Source organism: Myotis daubentonii, chromosome 5 (genome assembly GCF_963259705.1).
Source record: "Myotis daubentonii chromosome 5, mMyoDau2.1, whole genome shotgun sequence".
NCBI lineage: Eukaryota > Metazoa > Chordata > Mammalia > Chiroptera > Vespertilionidae > Myotis > Myotis daubentonii.
In genome coordinates, this window is record NC_081844.1 from 97810765 (window position 1) to 97826690 (window position 15926).

The following is a 15926-nucleotide window of genomic DNA, read 5'->3' on the forward strand; positions in this document are numbered from 1 at the left end:
ATGGCATAGCATCCTCCGCATCCTCCGAGGCAATAGGGCAAGTTGCTGAATTAGTGAGCGCCAACTGGCGGCCTATACGATGTTTTCAGAATTAGGAAATTTCACATAAAACCCTGATTTCTATCTCCTCTTGAAGAATCAGAAGATCTGGACCACTGCCTTCCCATAAGGCAAATGACAGCCGGTGGGCCAAATCTGGGCTGTCACCTGTTTTTGTAAATAAAGTTTTATTGGCACATGGCCACACCCATTTGTTTGCATAGTCCATGGCTACAATGGCAGAGGCCAGCAGCTGCCACAGAGATTATATGGCTCACAAAGCCTGTTCACTATTGGCACCTTTACACAAACAGGTTTGCCGACCCTGCTGTAAGGCACCAACTGTGGGCTGCAATAAAGGCTCTGTATAATTTTTATTTCTGTATTTATTGGGATGACACTGGTTAATAAAATTATATAGGTTTCAGGTCTGCAATACATCATCTCATAGAGGCTCTTTCAATGGAGCGTGTGCTCTCCATTTTCCTCCAGGAACCTTCGATCAAGCCTGGCCAGATGCAAGGATTTCTCTTACCCTGCAAGGCCTTTGATCCATTTGCATTTTCCATTCTTATTAATCATCTAAATGACAGTCTAATACAACAGGAAAGCCATTATGCCGTGTAAGTAAGGCAACCTCTAAAAAGTACCTGAAAACATTACATGGCCAGTGCTAAATTTGATGATCAAGTCAAATAACATTCCTCAGTAACGATAGCTCCAGTAAAGTAATTTCTTTTAGTTCAAAGCTGAGTCGGATTGCCTGGGTTGATATTCTAGCCATATCACCAGTGAGCTGGGCAACCCAGGTAAGGAAGATCAAGTCTTAATTTTCTCATCTAAAAATGAAGACAACAGCAGCACCTACCCCAGAGTGATGAAAGGATTAAGTTCCTGTAACTAATGTTTGCTGATACTACTATCTGTCAGACTCTGTGCTAGGCTCTTGGGATACATAATGAAGACAAGTGGCAGTTTCCACTCACCAAGAGCTTATACTCTAGTGGGGGAAGTGAGTCAGGCAGCAGGCAGCACCAGCCCGGGGGTCAGCCTACCTCCGAGTTGGCCACGGCTGTGTTGGGAAGAGTGGCCTGGCCTCTGGCTGCCAGAACTGCCTCCAGTGCAGCCTTGCAGCTGGAACTAGCTTGGCCCTCAGACAAGCACAGCCTGGGAGTCAGGGAATGAATGCCCCAGAAGCAGCCCTCCACTACCAGGGGATGTGACCAGTGGATAAAGGCTTCAGCCTCCCATCTCTCAACAGGACAACTCTGGGAGGCATTGTGGGTGCTTCCCAGAGGTCCTGGTGGGAAAAGGCCCCTCCCCCCCAATAGTGAGGTTGATAATGTGGGGTTCAGAGCAAGTCATCTCAAGAAATTATGCGCCAGGGCCATCATCCCTTCTTGACCCACCTATATGGCAGGGAAAATTTCTATTTACTAAGTATCTGCTCTTATCATGCTACAGTGATCCCCAAGGCACCTTGCCTCATCCCTAGCTCAGAATGTCTTATGTACCCATGCTCCCTTTTTGTCTCTGACTCTGTTGTGCGTGTTTGTCTCTCCCTCTCTCATGTATGGAGGGTTCCCATACATATGTATGTATTAAATTTAGTTGTTTTCTCTTGCTAATCTGTCTCATGTCTATTTGGTTATTAGGCCAGCCAAAAGAACCTTGAAGGTAGAGAAAGTTTGCTCCTATCCGACAATGACATCCATACATTGACTTTGCACCCTCCCTGTCTCACCCTCCTTGTAACCTCATTCCCCTCTTTTGGCAACATCTTCCAAATAAACCATCAACCAACATCCAAACCTTTGTCTTAGTCCCTCCTTATGGAAAATTCTAAAGTAGAACAGACATAAACAAAACTAAGGAAACGCAAAGGGTAGTAAGTACTACGCAGAGAATTAAAATAGGCACAAACAAACTGAATGAGAAGAGGCCACGTGACGTGGGGGTCATGGAAGGTCTCCGCTGAGATCTGAGGGACAAGAAGAATCTAGCCAGGCACGGACTAGGGGAAAGAATAATCTGGGGTAGAGGGAACAGCTGGTGCAAAGGCCCAAAGCAGGAGTGTGCTTGGCATGTTAAAGAAGAGAAAGGTGAGCGAACTGGGTATTGGTGGGTGAGGAAACGAGGTGGAGAGGAAGGCCAGATGGTGAGGGACATTGTAATCCAGGAATAATGATTTGGGACTTTATTGTAAATGCCATGGAGGAGAGCTCACAGGAAGATTTTTTTTAGTAAAGGAGTAACATGGATCGATGTGCAATTTCAAAATAATCACTCTGGCTGCACTGTGATAGTGGGTTTGAGTGGGGAGTGGAAACAAAACACACCCAGCAATGATGGTGGGTGATGATGCTGACTTGGCCTAGTGTTGGAATAATGGAGGCAGAGAGTAGAAGATCTGGGATATGTTTTATCAAGACTGGAAAACAAATAGGGCCTATTACATAAAGGGCATTCTTCTAGCATCCTCCACATAGTAACTCTTTTATTAGTCACAAAATCCCTTGAAGGTGGGTGGGTACTATTCTTGGTCCCATTTTACAGAGGGGAAAATGGAGACAAAGAATGTTTGAGTAACTTGCCTAAGGTCACCAAGAGAAGACATTTGAACCAAGATCATCTGACTCCAGTCTAGACTCTAACCATTAGAGAACCTCATGCCCTAGAGCCCATCAACTTGCTGAAGGATCAAATGTGGGAAGAAGATGCTCCAGGCAAAAACCCATCCTTCCCTCTCCCCAACACTCACAGCCTCACCCCATCATGATCTGCCTTGAGACCACAGTCAGGTGCTTGAACCCTTCAGCTCAGGTCTCCTAGGCCTCCCCTCACCCCTAGACTTGAATCCTCATGCCCACCATCCTCCCCTGTTCTGACTCCATCTCCTGAAGCCTGCTGTTTTTCCCTCTGGACCCCAGGCAAATAAGAAAACAAAGTCCTCCACATCCTTGAACTCCTCGGTGTGCTACAGAGTGAATTTTGTGTCCCCTCTCAAATTTATTTGTTGAAACTTAATCCCCAATGGGGTGGTATTTGGAGATGGGGACTTTGGGAGGTGTAATCATGAATTCAGGATTAGTGCCCTTGTAAAAGAGACCCCTTCCACCAGGTGAGAACACAGCAAGATGGCTGTATATGCACCAGGAAGTGGGCTGTCACCAGACCCGACTCTGCTGGCACCTTGATCCTGGAGTTCCCAGCCTCCAGAACTAAGAGTTATAAATTTCTCTTGTTTAGAAGACACCCAATGTATGGTACTTTGTTATAGAAGCCAAAATGGACTAAGACACTTGGCTTCCAGCACCAGTCCCTTGATTCTCTCCTACCTCTATGGAAGAGAGGTAATATGACTGAGAAGGCAGGAAATGGGGCAATGTGGCCACAAGTCAAGGATGCCACCACCCACCGGAAGCTGAAAGAAGCAAAAGAACAGATTATTCCCTTCCCTAGAGCATGGCCCTGCTGGCATGTAGGGTTCAAACTTCTGGCCTCCAGAATTGTGAGAAAATCCATTTCTAATCTTTTAAGCCACCAAGTTTGTGGTAATTTGTTCCAACAGCCCCAGGCAACTAACAGAGATATCTAAAAGCTATCTCCAACTCAACTGTGTTCAACAACAAACTCTTCATTTACTCACCTCCCACTCCCACCCACCAAACCTGCTCTTCCTACAGTCTTTCCCATCTCCATAAAGGGCAATTCCAGCCATAAAGTTGCTCAGGCCAAAACACCGGTGTCCTCATTGACCCTGCACTTATTATCACAACCCACATCCGAACCATCAGCAAACTCTGCTGGCTCCATCTTCAAAGATAGCAAAATCAGATCCCTTCTAACCTCCTTCCCTACAGTCACTTGGGTCCAAGCCACAGCATCTCTTGCTTGTAATCATCTCCCGTCTCCTTGTCGCCACGATTTTGTCATTGTTCCTTACCGTCTATTCTCAAAATAGTAGTTGGAGAGATTCTGTTAAAACCTAAATCAGATTTTGTCATTGCTCTACTCAAAACCCACCAGTGGTGCCCCAACTCACCAACATAAAAGCCAAGTCTTTACAATGTCCTACAAGGGTCTGCATGATCTGGGCGCCTGTAGCCTTTCTGATATCATCTCCTGGTACTCTTCCCCTCCATCAATCCTTCTGTTCCTTGAACCAACCATGCTGGCTCCCACCTCAGGAACGTTTCAATGAGGATGGTGGGAGTTTGAGAAGAAATTACCAGGCTACATTTTGTGCCATTTGAGATTTGTAGACATGAATGAGACTGATCTGCACAGTTGTGTGTTTGCTTCATTGTTTTCATTTTAAAATATATTTTTACTGATTTTAGAGAGAAGGAAGAGGGAGAAGGGGGGAGAGGAAGGGAGGGAGAGAGAGAGGGAGGGAAGGAGAGAGAGAGAGAGAGAGATCCAATAGGTTGCCTCCCATATGGTCCAGGACTGAACCCGCAACCTGGACATGTGCCCTGGACATGTGCCCTGACCGGGAATCGAACCAGCATCCTTTCAGTGCCTGGGACAACACTCAACCAACTGAGCCACACCGGCCCGGGTTGGTTGTGTAGTCTCTTAACCTTCAGTTGGGAACAAGTGAATGAAGAAAGGAGAGGGTTGAGTTTGGCCAGAGTAAGGTTTTGCTGGGAGGAATGATGGGAAAAGAAGAATAAGAACATTAAGGCCATTTTTATAAGGCAGTGATCATAATGTTGGACCATAACATCTAAGCTGGGCGAGAAAGATGGTCTTGAAGAGATAGCAATAAAATCCAAGAAAAGATAATACTTAACAAATATACAGGAATCTGAGGTATAAATAAATAAGAAGTGTATTTCTGAGCTCACCACCACCAGAGTGAAAAGTCCTAACTGCTTTTCAACTCTTAAGAATTAATAATGAACAGCAAGTAAAAAGCACATCCTTTGATTTAAATACAGAAAGATCTGCTTACCTCTCCAAATAGCTCAGCCTAATGATGTGGTGTTTTCCTCTCATCTGACAAATCGTCACTGGCTTGCTTTCAGTGACACAGAAATGTGCTGGCCCAGAAAGTGCCTTTTCATCTGTTACACATACCTGCCAAGTGGCAGGCTGCGGTTGACTAATTGGAAACACGTATCCAAATGGTTAAACTTTATCAATGTGTCCTCACGGCCAGGCCATGTTCCTTTAGGCGTCCAGATTATTCAAAGATTTGATGAAGAAAAATATTTTATTTCTAGGTTCATAAAATAGAGATGTTAATGAGTAGAACGTCAAAGTCATGTATACTTTAAAGATTTAAAAAGATCAGCAAAATTCAGGATCTGGGCCATGGAACAAGAATATCAGCAGATGGGGGTTGTGGCGGGAGGCTCCCTCCGCCAAGGTCCCGCTGATTTAGGATTAAGATGAGCCCTCTGTGCCAACACTGTGGAGTAGGGCACGATCCTGACATTTTTATTTTTTTGATCCTGACATTTCTTAACTAAGCACCTGCCTGGATGGGGTCGCCAGTTACTAAAATGAGGGAGCTGTGGCTGAAACAAGTGGTTGTGGGTTCAAGTCTCTGATTTTATACTTCTAAGTTGAGGCAGGAGCCTCAACTTTCTGACCTGTAAAATGGATGTGATAACTCTGAATTTCCTTAGTCCGATCATTAACTTTTGAACATTTCTGGCATTGAGGCAGTGTCGTAACATTAACCCATTTGAAGAGGTGGTGCTTTTTGTCTTTAAATGGAAAAACTTTAAAATGGGAGGTATTTCTTTTCCTTGGTGTTGATTTCAAATATAATGATGCAGATAGAACCCAGCTCATAAGGTTGTGTGAGGATTAAACAGGTGGCAATGTCTGCACCCGGGGTTGAGGTGGGGTGGGGAGAGGGACTGGATTTCCCAGTTTGGTGCACTGCTAAGATTTCCATGTCACCTCATCAGAGCTAAAGCCTGGTGGAGCATGGCAGGAAAAAAAGAAAGGGGAAACATCCCTACCCTGCTCTGTGGGGATATTTCTTATCTATAATTTGTAGTGAGGCTCAAGGAGGTGCCTTACTCTAGAGTTGTTTCCCACCTCACTCCCTTTGTTTTGTTAATCACTACGAAATGCATTTAGAACTGGCCCACCCAACCCGCACCTCTGCAGGAGACCTGGAGCTTCAATTTATTTCCTGTTTACATGCAAGGTCATTTATTTTTATTTTTTAAAATATAGTTTTATTGATTTTAGAGAGGAAGAGAGAGGTGGAAACATCAATAATGGCTGCCTCCTGCAATCCCCACACTGGGGATGGAGCCCGCAACCCAGGCTTGTGCCCTGACTGGGAACCATTATCTCCTGGGTCATAGGTCGACGCTCAACCACTGAGCCATGCCAGGCAGGTGCAAGGTCATTTATGTAAAACTTCTGTTCAAAACGCTCTCCATCTCCATGTAAAAGCCAACGTCAGGTCAGTGGTCCATGCTGCCATACCTGGTCCGTAATGCCCATCATTTCTCCCACTCTAGCCACTGTGGCCTCGAGGCCCAACACACCAGGCAAGCTCCTGCTTCAAGCTTTTGCATTTGTTTGCTTGTTCCCGTTGCCTAAAATACCCCTACACACACACACACACACACACACACACACACACACACACACACACACACTACCCCGGGATAGTCTCATCTCACCTTCTAAAAGATCTTCACTCAAATGTTAGCTTTTCAGTAACACCTCCCTAAAGGGGCGCCCCATTCTCTTTCCTAATTTATTTTCTCTCCATAGTCATTGGGACCACCCAGCATACTATTATACCTCCTCACCTGGGTTATTGCTTATCTCTCTAGTAGAATGTGAGTAAGTATTGCTATCCTCCTTTAATGAATGAGGAAGCTGAGACATGGGGTCAAGGAAAAATGTTGGGCTTGTCTGGCAAACCCTAGTTCTGAGGAATTGAGCACTCACAGTCCTAAAAGCAACTTCTCCATTTAGAACTCACGTCACCTGGCATATTTCCATCCCGCCTGCCTTCCCTCTGTGGTGTAATGGTAGGAATGGACAGTGGTGGGGATTTCTGGTTTCTGTTTGCCAGTGAGACCCTCCTGCCCCCCATCTTGCAGTTATTCTGAGACCAAAGGTGCCTCAAAATTTGTGGGCGTCATAATCTAGGCCTTGTCACTCACAAGCTTCATGACCCTTGTCACTCACAAACTTCGTGACTTTGTACCAGCCATCAAATCTCTGACATCCTCCTTTCCTATTTATATTGTGAAGAGGGCACAGGAAGTCATCATGAGGCTATCGGATTCCGAGTTTATAAATGCGGTAATAGCTCCAGAAGGGTCTGGAACAGGCAGAAAGTAGCCCTCAGGCACGAGGTATTGTTTTTCACTCTCCGCTGCCCCATTTCTTTCCAGCTTCCGTGGTTGTGCAGCCACTGGGCTCAGAGAGGGTCAGATAAGTGTGACTTGAGTCACAGGTGGCTGGTCAGAGGCTCCAGATGCTCTCAAAGGAGTGGATCGGTCCCTGGTAAGGGCGCCCACAGCCAGCAGCACCCAGCTCCGGCAGTGCCCACCGGGACTGGCTGACCGTTCTCTTCCTCCTCCCAGCTTGTCGGCAGGCTGGGTCTGAGCCAGCGGGAATGTGGCTGGCAGGGCTCGGAAATGCAGCCGTCAGAGCCAAGGCAAAGTTACCCAGGTCCCTCAGTCTCCATCTGTCAGTTCCAGAAACCCAGTCACTTGGGGGCAAAGGCTCCTGGAAGCAGAACTGGCGAATCACAAACTCACAGACTATCCAAGCAGGAAGGGAACTCGAGGCCACTGAGTCCAGCTGGAGAGATGGCTCTCTGCTTCAACTGCCCTCCCTGGAGCTTTTCTGGGCTGTGGGCCAGTGGGTCTCAACCTGGCGGCACAATAGACTCACCTGGGGAGTTTCCAAAAATTCCCAATGCCCAGGCTGCTACCTGGCTCATTGCATCAGACTCTCTTGGGATGGGAAGGATTCACATTTAAAAAATATTGATTTTAGAGAGAGGAAGGGAGAGGGATAGAAAGATAGAAACATCCACCAGCTGCCTCCTGCATGCCCCCTACTGGGATCAAGCCCGAAACCTGAGCATGTGCCCTAACAGGAAATCCAACCGTGACCTCCCGGTTCATGGGCTGATGCTCAACCACTGAACCACACTGGCCAGGCAGGATTTACATTTTAACACCCCACCCAGGGGATTCCAATGTACTGAAGGGAACCAAATTTTTGCCACCCTGAAGCTGCCTTTTTAGGGTTTTAAGCTGTTTATTAAGAAGCAAGATTCAGAAAGAACCTTTGATTCCCTTCCCCCCTCTGCCATAGAGAGTCAGACAGAGAAACCTGCTTTAGGAAGGGAGTCTTTGCTTAATCACTTTAAGAATCTTCACCCCAGCATTAGCCAGGAAGACTCCAGGCTTGTTAGCTAGATACCCACTGTGTCCCATTGTTCCAGAGTTGCCTAGCAAGACATTTCCTGCCATGTATGTTTAGCTCTTCCTCAACTATCTGTAAAGGGCCCGTTCCCACTTCGGAAATCTAAGACCCCCATCCCCTTCCTTTTCTCCTTTGTCCAAAATGTCTTATAACCCCATGCTGCCTCATTGTCTTTGGAATTTTCATGCTTATGTGACTTCCCCACGTGCAGGTCTGTAAACACGTGATTTTCTCCTGTTAATCTGTCTGTTAAGCTGATTATTGTCCAGCTAGAAGAACTTAGAAGATGGGAGGAAAAGTATCGACTTTCTTGGCCCCACAGTGCAAGGCTGTGGTCCCTTGCAGCTTCTGGTGCTGCAGTCATTAGGAGCACAGCATCCAAGCCTCTAGGGTCGGACGGACTAGGATATGAGCTCCTGCTCTACAACGTCGCCAACAGGCCTCACGTAGCTTTCTAGACCTTTCTGAGCCTCTGTCCCCTCACCTGTATAAAGGGCATCATTGCTATGCACCTACCTGATGTGTTGTTCTCATGGCCAAGTGTATTAGGCCATGAGAAGCACATGGTGTTTCATACCTAGTCAGAGGCCAATAAATGTTTATTGTTATTTCGTTCTCAAGATCAAGCATTGTCTTAGGAAGCTATTCTTTAGGTGAAGTTGAAATGTTCTTATGGCTGTAGAGTGATCTCAATACCCACCTGCTTAAGTCATCTGCCCACTTAACATCATTCAATGGCTTTCCATTATTCTCAGGGTAAAGATAGAAGTCTTTAGTTTGACCTACCAGCCTCTGAGGTCCTCTTTTAACATTTATTATATATATATATAATTGATTTCAGAGAGGAAGGGAGAGGGAGAGAAGGAGAGAGGGATAGAAACATGAATGATGAGAATCATTGATCGCTGCCTCCTGCATGCCCCCTACTGGGGATCGAGCCCACAACCTGGGCATGTGCCCTTGATCGGAATGGAACCCGGGACCCTTCAGTCCTCAGGTTGATGCTCTATTTACTGAGCCAAACCAGCTAGGGATGAAGTCCTCTTTTATTCCTGCCCTGGGAACGCCTTCCCCACCCCTCTCCCTGGGCTCACTCAGCCTGCAGCTCCCAGCTCTTGCTGTCACTCCACCTGTAGAATTCTCCTTGACACTCTTCCCAGGACAAATCCTCACCTTGCCCTTCTCCCGGCACCACTGTCTCAGCAGACATTTTACACTTATGGGTGTGGTATCTGTCCAATGCCTATCACCTGTGCTACCCTCTAAGCTCCAGGAGGATGGGAACCAGATCTAGGATTTGCTCATCCCAGTATCCCCAGCGCCTGACTCTGTGCTGGGCACATAGTGGAGGCTTAATAACATTTATTGGACAAGTAAACTGGCCCAGTTTGGCTTCTGGATGAAGCCCACCAGTTGTTCAAGATCTGCCCCTCTTCAACAGCGATTTTCAATGTTTTTCATCTCATGGCATACATTAATAACCATAATTCTGCAGAGCACCGATTTGGCCAAATCAGATCAGAGACTTTTTGCCGATCTGACAAAAAAAAAGTAAGTGTAATTTTGATTCACTCACACTGGATGGTTATTGTTATGTTGGCTGTTGTCATTTTTTTTTATTGACAATCTAAGGGAAAAGAGGTCAGTGGCCCTGACTACATAGTCAGGTATTGCATGTTTTGAAAATTCTTGCGGCTCACCGGGTGGAAAAAATCGCTTCTCTGGGGTGGGCAGGCACCCTCAGGATTCCCATTTTTCCCTCCTCTCTGTTGCTTATAAAAGGTGGTCCTTCCAGACCCCGCCCATCCTCCTCCGAACAGGTGCTGGTTGTAGGACGCCTGGGCCGGGACGCCGACCAGGGGCTGGGGAGCTTTGCAGGAGCGATTTGCCTGAACAGCTCTGCCAAGTGACCGGGCAGCTGAGAAGTGGGTCCGGATTTAATGCCCTCGTTAGCCTTTCACCTCCAAGGCCCTTGATCTCCATGTAATTAAGCTCAGACATTAATGAGTTTTAAGGGATAAAGGAGCCCCTCGTGGGCTATGAACGCTGCCCACTAGGAGGCCATTTTGGATAATTATCAGCCGCAGCTTGAAGACCACTTACTGGAGAGAGGGGGGGATGGATGGCGGTTGCAGGCTTACAAGGGCATCCAGGACAAGAAACACCAGTGACGAAACTGAGCCCTTCCTTCTTGTTTTTAACCAGGGCCAACCTGAGACCAAAGTGATAAAGTAGATGAAAATGTCTCTTTTTAAAAAAGGGCAACGTGCCCACCGCCATCTGTGGGCCCTTTCTGAGAATTTCTCTGTAGGCTTCTGTCTCTGAAGCAGGAAGAGGGGGATGGCCGGGAATCTCAGCGAGGTTGTTAGGGGTGAGCAAGCAACCGCACCCCTCCAGCCGCGGATGCTGGTTGAGGAGTTGGGCCTGCGAGCTTACCTTCCAATGGGCCTCAGAGCTCCGTTTCCAATGTCCACCCGGGCCTGAGGGAGCCGTGGACAGCAGGAGATGGGGGAAATGAAGAAAAAGGAACACACACACGTTCCACCCCCCGATTAAGGAGCAGAATTGGAGCCTTTCCTGTTTCCGGTTTCGAGGGGCCCAGGGGTTGGCGAGGCTGTACGTCGGGGCTGGCTGAGGAGCTGCTAGGACCAGCCTCACAGGCTGCACCTGGGAAGCTGATGGGGCAGAGCAGGCGCAGCTGTCTCTCCCCTGGTCGCGGCCCCACCTGCCCTGGGGGATTCCGGCTCCCCAGCTGTCTGGGGACCAGGGGGGCCTTCCCCGGCCTTGCCACACGAGTGCTGAGGAGACGTCCACTGAACTGGCAGGAAATCTCTAATCCACCAGGCAGGACCATGCTTTGCGGGAGGGAAGTCTTTGGGGCCCAACCCCCTACCACTCAGGGGAGCTTGGGTATCAGAGCACTTCTGTGGCTGCCCTCCCACAGGGGACACACAGCCGGGCAGGGAGGGCTGGCCAGGGCCGCCGGGTTCCAATCCCAGCAATGCCTTTCCCAGCGCGGTGCCTGTGGCATTCTTCCCAGGACTGATTTCTCCACCTGTGAGGCTGGGGTGTTGAGAGGCTGAAAAGGAACAATATACGTCAGACCCAGCATGTGGCTAATGTCCACTAACAGTTGGTCGTGATTTCAGTTCTAGCCCAGGAAACCGAAGAACAGCAACCTGGTGAGTGGGAGCAGAGGGCCGAAGGTCAAAGTTCAACACCTCAGAACACGCCGGCCTGATTCACCCGGCTGTTTCCATTTATGCTTCAGGAATGCCGGGCTCTCTTCCTGGCTCTGCTTTGGAGACAGGAACGTAAATGTTTCGTGCCAAAATGGATTCAGAGGCCATTGGAGCCAATCCTTCATTTGACAGATGGGGAAACTGAGGCCACCAGACCAGAAAAGACTTGGCCAAATCAGACCAAGGAACCTGAAGACAGAACTAGGGCTGGAACCAGGGTTTTCTGTTTCCCTGACAATTGCTCTTCTATTCCTACCCGACACCAGCTGTGACTGCAATTTAGAATGTGTGCAAAACCCCTTTAATGAAAGGGCTGGGAAGACATGCAGCTCTTGAGTTTATTTTTATTTTTTGTTAATCCCCACCTGAGGATATTTTTCCACGGATTTTTAGAGAGAATGGAAGGCAGAGGGAGAGACAGAAAAACATCGATGTGAGAGAGACACATGGATTGGTTGCCTCCTCATGTGCCCCAACCAGGGCTGGGGATCAAGCCTGAACTGAAGTACGTGTCCTTAATGGGAATCGAACCTGGGACCCCTTTAGTCCGCAGGCCAACGCTCTTTCCACTGAGCCAAACCGGCTAGTCGCAGCTCCTCTGTTTAATTTTTGTTCTTTCCCCAGAGAAAGGCCATGGCCGCATAAAACAATGGCCAGAATGTCTCCCTCCCTCTCTCTCCCTTCCTCTCTTTTGTCTTTGGCCCTGAAAACAGCCTGAGACCAGGGTAGGTCTTCCAGCCTGTAAGCCTTAGGACTGAAGGTTTGCGTAGTAGGCATGCTCCCCCTGGTGGAGTGAGTGAAGATGACAGGCAGGGCATGAAAAGAATTTCCACCGGAGGGCCTGGCTGCCCAGGGGCCCCACACCACTGCTGCAGCCTCAGCCTCCCCTTACCTCGTCCTAATTCCAGCACTGTCAGGCTTCCTCGTTATTTAAAATTTTTATAGTTTCTTCATCACGGAGATTTTTTTTGCATTAGTGTCGATGTATTAAGATATTACCTTAAAATCATGGATGGAACTGGAGAGCATTATGCTAAGTGAAATAAGCCAGTCAATAAAGGAAAAATACCACATGATCTCACTCATTCATGGACAATAGAGACCATTATAAACTTTTGAACAATAATAGATACAGAGGCAGAGCTGCCTCAAACAGATTGTCAAACTGCAGCGGGAAGGCCGGGGAGGGTTGGGGGGCAGGAGGTAGGGGGGTAAGAGATCAACTAAAGGACTTGTATGCATGCATATAAGCATAACCAATGGACATAAGACACTGGGTGATAGGGGAGGCTAGGGGACTGTCTAGAGCGGGGGGATAAAATGGATACATATGTAATACCCTTTGTAATACTTTAAGCAATAAAATAAATAAATAAATAAATAAAATAAAATAAAAATAAATTAAAAAAAAAAGATATTACCTTAAAATATTATTTATATTGATTGCTGAGGTTTGGGGCACCCTTTAGGTGAGTGCCTCATTTGCCTCCCCTTGGTCATAGTCTAGTCCAGCAGTCAGCATGGGAAGACCCTCCCAGATGTATGCAACCCCGCTCACTTGTCTGATGAGCCCTAAGGCCCGGCAGGGCTGGCCGGGTTGGAGTCAGGACAGTGGGCTTGTGCTCTGTGCACTGTGCCACCCGGGGCGGCAGCGTCTCAGGTTTTCTCCAGAAGGGGACAGGGACAAAGACGCTCCTTGCTCAAACTCCAGCCGGGCCGCTCTGAGCCCTCTTCGTGCCTAGGCCTGTCAACCCTGGCTCATAAAGACGCCAACAGACACATCGTTTCTAACAGCTCAAGGCTGCAGTCCTAGGATGACCCAACCCTCTCGCAGTGGCTGCCTGAAAAACTCAAGCCAGTGAAAAGAATGCACGGTCTGTTCTAGCCAACATCTGAAGATAGCACCCGCTCTGCCGGTCTCTGCTTCCGTGGGAGAGGAGGTCCTGTTCGAGAAGACCAATCCCCCTTCCTGTATTTTTTTAAGTTTTCACTTCCCTGACTCGGCAGAGTGCCCCTCCGCTCCTTTCCTGTCCCCTCACTCTTCCTTTAAAAGACCCAGACACCTTTGTGTAAAGGTGCACTCTTTTCCCTACAGACGTATTACTGCAATTTATGTATTACATGTTCCCTATATACTGTTGCAATAGTATACCACTGATTAAAACCTGACCTTGCCACTTTAGTGTTGAGCTGAGTTTATCTCTGATGATGGCTGCCTTTCAAAGTGCGCCCCTTAGGAGAAATGACCCTGGGGTCAAGAGTGATTTTACTGCACAAAGGTGCACTGGGTTCTGGGTTTTCATCAATGCCTGCAAACGTCAAGGCCTAAAGGTAGACCTGTCCACTGAGGCTCACAGTATGGGACTGGTTTCCCCGCCCCCTCTCCCCCCATGTGTCTGGAAAAGCCCCCTTTTTGGGACTCCTTCCTCGTTTGGGCCTCCATCCTGCATCATCGGCCTGAGGACTTCAGTGGGTACCAAGGAGGCAGCCACCCTCAGAAGTGTGAGTGGATAAGCCAGCCCTCCTCCTTGCCATCAGCTGGTTACCGAAGACCCTCTGAACTGTGTCCCCTGCTTCTGCCCACCTGCCACAACCCCAGCACTCCAGCAGCCCTGGACCGCATCCAAGGGAGACAAGATGCCAGCCCAGGTTCCTGCAAGGTTCTGCCTCCATCTGCCCCACCCCCACCATGAATGCTGACTATCCCCCCATCCTCCCTGCAGCCCCGGGGATTCCCTGGCAGGGTGACAAAGGGACATGGGTTTAGATCAGGCCCAGCAGTGGCCACCACAGAGCTCTGGGCCCCTGCTCGTCTTGCTCAGGCTGGATTTATTACCCTGGCTACAAAGGCGTAAGTTCACTTCCCTCAGACGCCTACATCCCTGGAGGAAGGAAGAAGAAATGGTTACATAAAGGGAAAGTAAAAAGAACTGTTCACAAAGATTCCTGCTCAAACTCAGAAGCTGGCTCCTCCCCACAGGGGTGCCTGGCAGGACCCCGACCTACACATGAATCTGTTTGCGTCCCAGGCCCCTTCCTGGGTTTCTCAGATGCATCCTAACCCCATACTTTTTGTGGTCCAGTGAGAACCGAGTTATTTTAAATAAGCCCCATTTTATTTATGGAGGGGGCCGCCCCTTCCTCGATCATCCCAGGCAGGGTTCCCTGTTCCTGGGTCCCCACTGGCTCCTCCTTTCCTGCCAGAGGTCAGTGAGAGCCATCGGCAGGGAGCTGTGGCTCCATCGGAAAGTTCTCTCCAGCAAGTGACCTGTGGGCCCTCTCCCCACCTGCCACATTGTGCTGTGGTTCCTTGTCCCTGGCTCCCTGCACACTGGAACCCCGGGGGCTGGAGCAAGACTCGTTTACACGCTACCACTGTCTCAGAGCCGCAGTTCTCGGGTTCGCGGGGATAGCCTGGTGCATCGCACTGGTTGACAGGTGGGCCTGCAGGTGATCTCTAACTAATAATCAAGTGCTTCAGGGTGAGACGGACTTGACTCATGCACGGAGCAGATTCAAATTTACCCCTGCATTAATGCCATGCTCTCTCCCGCATCCCGACAAGCTTTCTTGAGCGGAATGAACTCTGCCACAGCCTGTGAGGTTCTGTATAATCCTCCAGCCTCTCACCTCATGCCTCCATCTCCTTTGTCGCTTCCCTCCATCCCTCTGGCCTTCAGCTATGCCAAGTTCTCCCCAATGTCAGGGTCTTTACACGTGCAGCTCCTTCTGCCAGAAGACCCTTTCCCCCAGCTCTCTGCATGGCTCCCTCTCCTGTTTCCGTGCTCAGCTTAAAAAGTAGCCCAGCCGGTGTGGTTCAGTGGTTGAGCATCAACCTACGAATCAGGAGTTCATAGTTCAATTCCTGGTCAGGGCACATACCCAGGTTGTGGGCTCGATCCCTAGTAGGGTGCATGCAGGAGGCAGCCGATCAATGATCCTCTTTCATCATTGATGTTTCTATCTCTCCCTCTCCCTTCCTTTCTGAAATCAATAAAAATACATATTTTAAAAAATTAACCTCTTCCTAAAAAAAATAAATAAGTAACCTCTTCCTGGGACTGACTTGGAAGGGACTGAAAAGAGCCTTGGGTAGCTGGGTGGCTGGAAATACTCTGTTCCTAATCTACAAGGAGCTTACAAAGTGTGCACATATATAAAATTCATTAGCTGTCCGCTTAAGATGTGTAGACTTTACTGCATGTAAGTAAACCT

At 48.4% G+C, this 15926-nt stretch overlaps 1 protein-coding gene across 2 annotated transcripts in view; it reads left to right on the top strand.

Moving 5' to 3' along the window:
* The window catches only part of PTTG1 (PTTG1 regulator of sister chromatid separation, securin), a 373674-nt gene that overhangs the window by 301025 nt on the left and 56723 nt on the right, over positions 1-15926 (top strand). The gene's annotated exons all lie outside the window — the stretch shown is intronic.